Source organism: Schistocerca gregaria, unplaced genomic scaffold (assembly GCF_023897955.1).
Source record: "Schistocerca gregaria isolate iqSchGreg1 unplaced genomic scaffold, iqSchGreg1.2 ptg000496l, whole genome shotgun sequence".
Taxonomy (NCBI): Eukaryota; Metazoa; Arthropoda; class Insecta; order Orthoptera; family Acrididae; genus Schistocerca; species Schistocerca gregaria.
Window position 1 is genome coordinate 1,993,414 of NW_026061901.1, and position 12,037 is coordinate 2,005,450.

General features: G+C 39.5%; 1 non-coding gene across 1 annotated transcript; it reads left to right on the forward strand.

The window, feature by feature from the left end:
• Nucleotides 1-6,385: 6,385 nt before the first annotated feature.
• On the forward strand, nt 6,386-6,460 carry Trnat-ugu (transfer RNA threonine (anticodon UGU)). The gene has a single exon. It is a non-coding gene; the product is annotated as a tRNA-Thr (tRNA).
• Nucleotides 6,461-12,037: the final 5,577 nt, after the last annotated feature.

Sequence of the window (12,037 nt, forward strand, 5' to 3'; positions counted from 1 at the left end):
ATCCTTGGTCTGCTCGCGTCTATCGCCAATTGACACGAAATATTGAAGCAACCTTATTTTAAGGGTATTGTCATATAGTCATGTTCTAGTTGTAATCATTCTAAGAATATTGTTGATTAATCAACTGAGTAAGTAAATTTGAAGGTCCGTTTAGTCAAAATTAAAGGACCCCCTTAATTGTTTTAGTCATTTTTATACAGTTTTGTTTAGGAAAGTTGGCAAGCCGAACGTTAAATATCTGTATTCTTACGCTTAATCTGTTTCTCCCCTGATTGCAAGTAGTGAGAGTTCTGCTATGAATTTTATGGACATTTGTGCTATTTAAGTAAAGCTTTACCTAAGTATATATACCTAGTCATATTCAAATTTCAAGTTCTACGTGTCTCGTTCCACTTAACGAAATTTATTTATTATTTGTCCAACTGATCTGGCCTTGTGATTTTATAATGCTTTTGATTGTAATAAAATATGTAGCAACTACAACGGATTACTATTGTGATTTTGGTGTGTCACTACCATACCCCATATCACAGAGGATGAAATGTTTCATGAAATATATGAAAACCTGTTTTTGATACATTGAACGATTAAGAGGGTGGAATATAGGATGTAATGTTCTATGAAAGTATTTCAGTGCGAAAGAGTTTTTAAAGCGAAATCTATGAATATTGTGTTATTGAAAACTACGTGTTTCACTGTTTTTGAAACTACAACCTCCAAGAAGGTGCAATAGGGGCACAGGTTTCACTGACCCATAGCCTTCCAGCCCAACCTGCAAAGTATACGGACTTGAAATTTGATGAAGGTGTAAATCTTACGCTGAAAGCATCATTTAAGAAGAGATTGTTCGAAATTTCACTCCTATGGGGGTGAAACATGGGTTGAAAGTCTTTTTTTTTAAATATGTCCCTATGTCCCTATTGAAGCTATAACTACAAAACTTCGAAAATTGACATTTGGTGTCTCAGTCAGATACAAAAAAGAAACAGGTTTTTAGCATTTTCCGAAATTCTTCCATTGGGGGATAAAATAATTAGTGAAGGTTTTTTGAAAATAAATCATTATTAAAGAACTACTGAAGCATTTTTATAGCTACATCTATGAAAATAGGTATTTGACATCTCGGTTGGATGTAAAAAAAATGTGTTTCGTTGCTCTTGGAAATTTAACTCACTAATAGAGTGAAATAGGGGATGTAATGTTTTATGAAATATTTCACTATGAAAGCATTTTTTGAATTAAATGGATGAAGATTTGAATTTGGCTCCTCGGCTCTAAATAGAAGAATACGTGTTTAATTGTTTTTGAAAAATCAACCCCTAAAGGGTGTGAGATGTTTCAGAAAATGGTTCATTATGAAAGGATTGCTAAATATATCTGACAATTCGTATTCGGCTAATATGTTACAATTTTTAAAAACTACGTGTTTTTCTGGTTTTGGAACTTCGAGCATAAGGGGATGAAAATTTTAATGAAATATTTATTGCGTTATATTAAAATATTTTAAATCTGCATCTATGAAAACCGGTATTTCACTTCTCAATTAGATATAAAGAAATATGCGTTAGGGAATGAAAGACTGTACGGAGATATCACCACAAGAATACAAACGGCTTGATTAAGAAAAACCTTGGACTCCAGCTGTCAGCATTGCTTTTTGATCATTCAGTAAAAGACCATGCTTCAACGGCGCTAAGTTTAGAAAGTTTAGAAAGTGTTGCAGTTTATTAAAGACATAAAAAAACGATTAAAGAAAAAAATTCTTTGCAGACCATGAACGGTCTACGCAAGTAAAGAAGCGGATGATAAGCTAGCTCTTTATGCAAATGAGTTGGTCAGTTTAAGTTCCGAGACATGTCATGCAGCAGGAACGGAATCCCATAGTTGTTACGATTGGCTAAAGGAAAAGTTTTGCAGAATCACTCGAAATCACTTCTGCAAGTGGCTAAGAATCTCGTAATGAATAAAAATTCTGTACTCAGAATTCCCCCCCCCCCCCCCCCCCATGAACCATGGACCTTGCCGTTGGTGGGGAGGCTTGCGTGCCTCAGCGATACAGATGGCCGTACCGTAGGTGCAACCACAACGGAGGGGTATCTGTTGAGAGGCCAGACAAACGTGTGGTTCCTGAAGAGGGGCAGCAGCCTTTTCAGTAGTTGCAGGGGCAACAGTCTGGATGATTGACTGATCTGGCCTTGCAACATTAACCAAAACGGCCTTGCTGTGCTGGTACTGCGAACGGCTGAAAGCAAGGGGAAACTACAGCCGTAATTTTTCCCGAGGACATGCAGCTTTACTGTATGATTAAATGATGATGGCATCCTCTTGGGTAAAATATTCCGGAGGTAAAATAGTCCCCCATTCGGATCTCCGGGCGGGGACTACTCAGGAGGATGTCGTTATCAGGAGAAAGAAAACTGGCGTTCTACGGATCGGAGCGTGGAATGTCAGATCCCTTAATCGGGCAGGTAGGTTAGAAAATTTAAAAAGGGAAATGGATAGGTTAAAGTTAGATATAGTGGGAATTAGTGAAGTTCGGTGGCAGGAGGAACAAGACTTCTGGTCAGGTGACTACAGGGTTATAAACACAAAATCAAATAGGGGTAATGCAGGAGTAGGTTTAATTATGAATAGGAAAATAGGAATGCGGGTAAGCTACTACAAACAGCAAAGTGAACGCATTATTGTGGCCAAGATAGATACGAAGCCCACACCTACTACAGTAGTACAAGTTTATATGCCAACTAGCTCTGCAGATGATGAAGAAATTGAAGAAATGTATGATGAAATAAAAGAAATTATTCAGATAGTGAAGGGAGACGAAAATTTAATAGTAATGGGTGACTGGAATTCGAGTGTAGGAAAAGGGAGAGAAGGAAACATAGTAGGTGAATATGGATTGGGGCTAAGAAATGAAAGAGGAAGCCGCCTAGTAGAATTTTGCACAGAGCACAACTTAATCATAGCTAACACTTGGTTTAAGAATCATGAAAGAAGGTTGTATACGTGGAAGAACCCTGGAGATACTAAAAGGTATCAGATAGATTATATAATGGTAAGACAGAGATTTAGGAACCAGGTTTTAAGTTGTAAGACATTTCCAGGGGCAGATGTGGACTCTGACCACAATCTATTGGTTATGACCTGTAGATTAAAACTGAAGAAACTGCAAAAATGTGAGAAATTAAAGAGATGGGACCTGGATAAACTGAAAGAACCAGAGGTTGTACAGAGTTTCAGAGAGAGCATAAGGGAACAATTGACAGGAATAGGGGAAAGAAATACAGTAGAAGAAGAATGGGTAGCTCTGAGGGATGTAGTAGTGAAGGCAGCAGAGGATAAAGTAGGTACAAAGACGAGGGCTGCTAGAAATCCTTGGGTAACAGAAGAAATATTGAATTTAATTGATGAAAGGAGAAAATATAAAAATGCAGTAAATGAAGCAGGCAAAAAGGAATACAAACGTCTCAAAAATGAGATCGACAGGAAGTGCAAAATGGCTAAACAGGGATGGCTAGAGGACAAATGTAAGGATGTAGAAGCTTATCTCACTAGGGGTAAGATAGATACTGCCTACAGGAAAACTAAAGAGACCTTTGGAGAGAAGAGAACCACGTGTATGAATATCAAGAGCTCAGATGGCAGCCCAGTTCTAAGCAAAGAAGGGAAGGCAGAAAGGTGGAAGGAGTATATAGAAGGTTTATACAAGGGCGATGTACTTGAGGACAATATTATGGAAATAGAAGAGGATGTAGATGAAGACGAAATGGGAGATACAATATTGCGTGAAGAGTTTGACAGAGCACTGAAAGACCTGAGTCGAAACAAGGCCCCGGGGGTAGACAACATCCCATTAGAACTACTGACGGCCTTGGGAGAGCCAGTCATGACAAAACTCTACCAGCTGGTGAGCAAGATGTATGAGACAGGCGAAATACCCTCAGACTTCAAGAAGAATATAATAATTCCAATCCCAAAGAAAGCAGGTGCTGACAGATGTGAAAATTACCGAACTATCAGTTTAATAAGCCACGGCTGCAAAATACTAACGCGAATTCTTTACAGACGAATTGAAAAACTGGTAGATGCAGACCTCGGGGAGGATCAGTTTGGATTCCGTCGAAATGTTGGAACACGTGAGGCAATACTGACCTTACGACTTATCTTAGAAGAAAGATTAAGAAAAGGCAAACCTACGTTTCTAGCATTTGTAGACTTAGAGAAAGCTTTTGACAATGTTGACTGGAATACTCTTTTTCAAATTCTAAAGGTGGCAGGGGTAAAATACAGGGAGCGAAAGGCTATTTATAATTTGTACAGAAACCAGATGGCAGTTATAAGAGTCGAGGGGCATGAAAGGGAAGCAGTGGTTGGGAAAGGAGTGAGACAGGGTTGTAGCCTCTCCCCAATGTTATTCAATCTGTATATTGAGCAAGCAGTAAAGGAAACAAAAGAAAAATTTGGAGTAGGTATTAAAATTCATGGAGACGAAGTAAAAACTTTGAGGTTCGCCGATGACATTGTAATTCTGTCAGAGACGGCAAAGGACTTGGAAGAGCAGTTGAACGGAATGGACAGTGTCTTGAAAGGAGGATATAAGATGAACATTAACAAAAGCAAAACGAGGATAATGGAATGTAGTCAAATTAAATCGGGTGATGCTGAGGGAATTAGATTAGGAAATGAGACACTTAAAGTAGTAAAGGAGTTTTGCTATTTAGGAAGTAAAATAACTGATGATGGTCGAAGTAGAGAGGATATAAAATGTAGACTGGCAATGGCAAGGAAAGCGTTTCTGAAGAAGAGAAATTTGTTAACATCAAATATAGATTTATGTATCAGGAAGTCGTTTCTGAAAGTATTTGTTTGGAGTGTAGCCATGTATGGAAGTGAAACATGGACGATAACTAGTTTGGACAAGAAGAGAATAGAAGCTTTTGAAATGTGGTGCTACAGAAGAATACTGAAGATAAGGTGGATAGATCACGTAACTAATGAGGAGGTATTGAATAGGATTGGGGAGAAGAGAAGTTTGTGGCACAACTTGACTAGAAGAAGGGATCAGTTGTTAGGACATGTTTTGAGGCATCAAGGGATCACAAATTTAGCATTGGAGGGCAGCGTGGAGGGTAAAAATCGTAGAGGGAGACCGAGAGATCAGTACACTAAGCAGATTCAGAAGGATGTAGGTTGCAGTAGGTACTGGGAGATGAAGCAGCTTGCACAGGATAGAGTAGCATGGAGAGCTGCATCAAACCAGTCTCAGGACTGAAGACAACAACAACAACAACAACTCAGAATTCCAAGGTGGGAGATGCAAGATTCCTCCCCCCCCCCTTCCCCCTCCTCACAATGCTATCCTTCTTTACCTACAGCAAAAAATAAATAAATAAATTAATAAATAAAACTAGAGAAATTTTTACTGTGAAACTATTTGCATACAAGAGAACGGCCCTTGAAATTTAACTCTTCAAAGTTTTAAGCCCTGCTCATTCCGGATATTGATTAGAAAGTGTTAATCCACATGTGAAACCTGAGTATATAATCCCTGTGACATTTGATCAACGGTGTTCCATAAGGACAGGTTCTCATTCAAAACGTTCGAAAATTCAATTTCTTTGTAGTTGCATTTTTTAAAGGTGTACTTGTCTAGACTCTTGGAACAGAAAGTTTTTTTTTTTTAATCCGTGCTTTACAAAAGTTTCTACAGTCCATTGTTTGAAGCAGTGTCACGGCTGCCATGAGCCGCGCGGGGTACCCGCCATGTGTCCAACGCCTTGTCACGGTTCGCGCGGCTCCCCCTGTTGGAGGTTCGAGTCCTCCCTCGGGCATGGTTGTGTGTGTGTTGTCCTTAGCATAAGTTACTGTAAGTAGTGTGTAAACATGGGGACTGATGGTTCAAATGGCTCTGAGCACTTTGGGACTTAACATCTGAGGTCATCAGTTTCCTAGAACTTAGAACGACTTAAACCTAACTAAATTAAGGACATCACACACACCCATGCTCGAGGCAGGATTTGAACCTGCGACCGTAGCGGTCGCGTGGCTCCCGACTGAAGCGCCTACAACCGCTCGGCCACATCGGCCGGTCTATCATGTATTCTAGAAGAGTTGCAAGGTCGTCAGTGGCGCCTGTTCTTTCGAGAGCAGTTACTATCTTCATATCTATGGTTAAACGTTACCCAGCCATTGACCTTCGTCTGTGCGAATGCGCACAGGTTGCCGGAACTCTTACGGGAATCGTCACCTTAGTGTGAGCCAGTAATGAGTGGATGGACAAATACCTATTAAGTACATTACGTATGCGGATTGTGGACGGTTGGGGATGTGAGTCTCACGGGAAGCGTGCGAGGGATAAATTCCTGCAGTCGTGCTGTTCATGTGTGCCCTCGATGGCTCAGATGGATTGAGCGTCTGCCTTGTAAGCAGGTGATTCTGGGTTCGAGTCCCAGTAGGGGCACACTTTTCAGCTGTCCCCATCGAAGTATATCAACAACACCTGTCGGCAGCTGAGGGTTTCAATTAATTATCAGTTGTGAAGGTGATTCGATGAACCCTTTGCCAGGCACTTAAATGTGTTTTGCAGGGTATCCATATAGATGTAGATGATAACTCGTCCCGTGTCGCACGTGCTCAAAATGATTCATACTGCAGAATGCATGCAAACATACTCACCGAAAATACGGACGAATATCAAGTGCAGGCTGCCGAGTGCTGCATATCCAGCTTTGACAGATCGGCTTTTCCTGCCAAGAAGAACAGGAAGTTGCTGTCTAGGAACAATCAGAGGTAGAGGAAGGGTTGATAAATACTCCTTGACTTGCAGACTAAACGTAAATAACGAAAATACATTTTTGGTAAAAATTGGTCAAAACATAATCGGTTGCCCTCCGTATTGGATTAGCTGTTTTGAATATTGAAAATCTGACTTCAGATTCGTTTTCAGCGACATTAAAAATATATATGTAACACTCAGTTCATGCAAATCGAAGTAATAATATAACTAAATGTTTTCCCTAAACTTTGAACACATTTTTTTCGGGTAACTATTTTCTCAGAACGGCATGCAGCATAAATTAAAAGTGGTTCGTTCTCTTAACATCTACCTCTGACCCCTAAAAGTAAACACTTTTCTTAGGAACTTATAGCTATAATATGACATTTGTTAATATTAACTAATTTTTGTGTAGGCATAAGGAGTGAAACAAACCCTCAAAAATCGAACTCAAAGTTCGAATTAGCACTGTATCGTTAAATTTAAGGTTGTTTCATTGCGGTTAGGTATACGCTCCCATAAATTTTATGTTTTATCGACTGATGTTATCCATTTTCAATTTCAGAGGAATAATGTAGTATCAACTGATGTTACCCATTTTTGAATTCAGGTAACATATGAGGTGCCACACTGCACGCGCTCTGCGTACTCCAGTCTCGCAGGCCCTTGATCAAATCATAATTACGGGCGCCATTTTTTATTGAAAATCTAAAATTAAGCTCATAGTATTATCACTCGTAATTCCCAAACAGATCTTTCGAATGTATTTTCATTGTCTCAAAAAGAATTTCAAATGTACCCTTTTTTGCTCATTTGTATGAGAACCTGGCCGTAACGCCGGAATATAGTCACGAGATTTTTTTTCAGAGACGCTGTACGTTCGCGAGAAGACTTTCGTTCTGCGCGTGTCGAAGGACATTCCTCAGATATTACTGTGTGTGTGCTACTCAGTCGTGCCATTTAAGTGTACATCTTTGCATAGTTTTCCTTTCACGATGTAAACAGTGTTCCGCTCAGTTGCTAACTGGCCAGTGAGTGGTTCCGAAGGTGTCGGATGTGCGGTGCGTTCGGTCTGCTAGGACAACAGCAGACTGGCGTGGTGCGATGGCAGAAGCAGACACTTAGGGAGCTAGCTGCTGGGACGCCAGCGAACAATTTATGCCAAGTAAGACGAAGAGGACTATTCTAAAATTACGAGCCGTCTCAAAAGTGTTTACCATTGGTAAATCTTGCTGTTGACTCTGACAAAACTGGCAGTTTTGCCTAGAGATACATTAGAGAGAGCTACAGGAAATCCCCCCACCCCCCTCAATGAATTTTTGGTTGTGATGACAGGCCGATTGGTAGTGTAGCCCGAGATCTAAGTTAGGTTGGAAGGTGGTAATTTGATTGAGAGTTGTTTACGCCAACGATTATGAATGCCGACTAAACGTTGTGCGAGCAGATTGCCCTGTAGCGTAGCCTAGCGTTTCCATCTGCGCCACATTTAACACACTTTCTCTAACTGTGTACAAAATTCTCACAACAGCCACGATAACTACGTTTCTGGTGGGGGGAGGGTAGAGTCCACTATGTAACTTTCACTGCAAATTTTAGTAACCGCATAAACTAACCGAAATAGAAGCGTAATTTTAACTATATTTCCTTTTGTGGGAAAATAATGGTTCTCCTCTTTCGGCAGCAACTGTAATATGTAGGCGACTTATTAGTTTTTTTTTAACTCTGAATCATGATCTCAATAGACGCAGTGCTTTTTTTACGTTACTTGATTTGTGGTCTATAGTAAACAATGCAACGAATTGGTAAATTCTTTGAAGTTTGACGTGTGTTACATAGACGACGTCTGCAATGTTCGTAAGGCCAAGTTTGCATATATTCGGTGTCTGTTTTTTTGGCCATGTACTGTATAATTAAAGGGAGGAGGATTATGTTCAAGGAGCAGTGCATTAGCAGTCTATGGAGAAATTGAGAATTTGGATCTAAAGAACGGCATGCTCGGGCAGTTCGTGCTATTCTGTTGACCACTGTGTAATTCGGACACAGTGATCATTGCCTCTCCCTCGTAACCAGGGGACTCGGGTGCTAATCCTGGTCTGGCACAAATTTTCAACAGTGCCTATTGACTAAAGTCTGTGCCCATTGTCAGCTAATGTCATTGTTTCGGTGTTAAATTGTATTTTGTTCACGATACGTAGTTTGGCTTTTTCATGGATAACAGCTTTGAAAAGCGTACAGGTTATATTGATATTTGCTCGTCGTTAGTCCAAGGCAACTATAGCGATTTATGAACACAGTTGTAGTTCGTATTAAGCCTACATACGTAATTGTGTCCTGTGTTTCTTTACCAAGAACTACTTCGTAAGTAATTCCCCTGTAGTGGTATTTTGTTTTAGTATTTTGTTTAAATATTTATAGACTGCAGGCTTGGATGAAATATGAAACACATGTCCGAAGTTCCTGTTGATACTGCAGATACTGTTTCATCCGTACTAGGGTCCAAAACATTTCATCTAATACAGAAGGACACAATTTGTCTCGAGATTTAGCAATTTTTCGTAATAGAGGCCTTGCTTCGATATATTTTTCTCTAATTCTTGTTTGGATTTAATCTTAAAACACACTAACTCTTCCACCACTTATTCGATATGTGGTTTTATCCATTTCGTAGCCTAGAGTTCCTAAACGGTCGATAATATTAATGATTTCCTTTCTCAATTATATTTTCTGTAAATCTCCTGTTTATGGTTATTGCTAACATGTTTCACGTTCTCACTTTTATTATTTTTATTTTTCTAGTTTTGTGCCTTGTAGCCAAATTTTCTTTGAATCTGGTTTCTAATTCTGAAATAGTAACAGTTGAAGGTCAAGAGAAGATTGCGGTCTATTTGAGGAGAGTGGCTTGGAGATTTTTTATAACAGACGTATACAGGTCATGGGGATCCTTACCTATATAAATTTACTTCGAGTGTGATGTAGCCCATTCTCTTGTCATGATCTCGGCTGTATCGTAGCACATTGTCTCGGTTAGGTTGAAGATTTCTGTTGAGAGTTGCTGAAGTCAACGAAAGTGATTACAAAGTAAAGACTGTGCTAACAGAACGATCTGTAGCGTAGTCCAACACGTTCTTTCTGTCCTTTTAAAGCCTCTTTTAATTAAAAATAACTAAAGCTGCCAGATACAATCACAAAAACTGTATTACGTAATAGAGTAATCCCAGACTATTGTTGTGTAAGTTGTGTGCGTACACTATTTTTTTTGTCAGTGAATATACATTTTTTTACTCATTTGCTGGGTTTCAATTTTCCCCGTTTTCTGGCAAAAAACCTTTTCCTGTGAAGGGCCCATTAGCTTGTCGGTTATATTTGTGACTTTCTCGACGGTCAGTAATTTCCTGATAGTCCATCCACCGGCGTCATTGTTAACATCGGATATAGATTTTAGTATTAGGAAGGCTAATATGAAGCTAATGCATAAGTAGGTCTAATAATTAATAAAAATAGGAATGCGGGTAAGCTACTACAAACAGCATAGTGAACGCATTGTTGCGGCCAAGATAGCCACGAATCCCACGCCTACCAAAGTCGTAAAAGTAGTCCGCAGATGATGAAGAAATTGATGAAATGTGTGATGAGATAAAAGAAATCATTCGGATAGTGATGGGAGATGAAAATTTAATATTAATGGGTGACTGGAATTCGACAGTAGGAAATGGAAGAAAAGGAAACGTAGTAGGTGAATATGGAATGGGGGTAAAAAATGAAAGAGGAAGCCGCCTGGTAGGTATTTGCCCAGAGCATAACTTAATCATAGCTAACACTTGGTTCAAAAATCATGAAAGAAGATTGTATACGTGGAAGAGACCTGGAGATACTGCAATATTTCATATATATTATATTATGGTAAGACAGAGATTTAGGAACCAGATTTTAAATTGTAAGACAATTCCAGGGGCAAATGTGGACTCTGATCACAATATATTGATTATGAACTGTAGATTAAACTGAAGAAACTGGAAAAAGGTGGGAATTTAAGGAGATGGGACCTGAAAGAACTGACAGAATCAGAAGTTGTAGAGTGTTTCAGGAAGATCATTAGGGAACGATCTACGGGAATGGGGGAAAGTAATACAGTGTGATGAGGGATCTGAGTGGTGTACTGTCAAGGGGGAGGGGGTTCCTCAGGGATCAGTGTTGGGGCCGCTCCAGTTCCTTATTTATATAAATGATATGCCCTCAAGTATTACGGGTAACTCTAAAATATTTCTGTTTGCTGATGACACTAGCTTGGTAGTAAAGGATGTTGGGTGCAACATTGACTCCGTTTCAAGTAGTGCAGTACATGACCTCAGTCCATGGCTTGTAGAAAATAAACTAACGTTAAATCACAGTAAGCTTCAGTTTTTACATTTTCTAACACACAATTCAACAAAACCTGACGTTTTAATTTCACAGCATGGGCATATGATTGGTGAAACTGAACGGTTCACATTCCTAGGTGTTCAAATAAATAGTAAGATGTCGTGGAAAGCCCACGTTCAGGATCTTGTTCAAAGACTTAATACTGCCATTTTCACTATTGGAACGGTGCCGAAAGTGAGTGATACTTCGACAAGTAAATTAGTCTACTTTGCTTATTTCCATTCACTTATGTCGTATGGTATTATGTTTTTGGGTAACTCTTCCCATTCTAGAAGGATATTTTTGGCTCAGAAACTGGAGGTTCGGGAAAAAGTGGTGTGAGTTCACGAACCTCTTGTCGACTTCTGTTCAGGGAGTCTGGGTATTTTGACATTGGCCTCTCAATATGTATATTCCTTATTGTCGTTTCTTGTTACCAATATTAGTTTATTTCCAACAATAAGCAGCTTTCACTCGGTTAATACTCGGCAGAAATCAAACCTCCATTTGGATCGGACTTCCTTAACTCATGTGCAAAAATGTGTGCAGTATACTGCTGCATCAATTTTCAATAAGCTGCCACTCGAATTCAAAACTCTTAGCAGTAATCCACGCGCTTTCAAATCGAAACTGGAGTGTTTCCTCATGGGTCACTCCTTTTATTCTGTCGAGGAGTTAATTGAAAAATTAAGCTGATTCTCATTGTACTGCTGATAGCGTTTGCTTAAACTTATGGACTGATTTTCTCTCAGGTTCATGAACATGTATTTCTATCTGTTATTACTTTTTTGTTGTAAGTTCATGTGTCGCCCTAACCGCCGGCTGCTTCACGTCTGCTGTGCAGCGAAACACGCGATCTAGTGT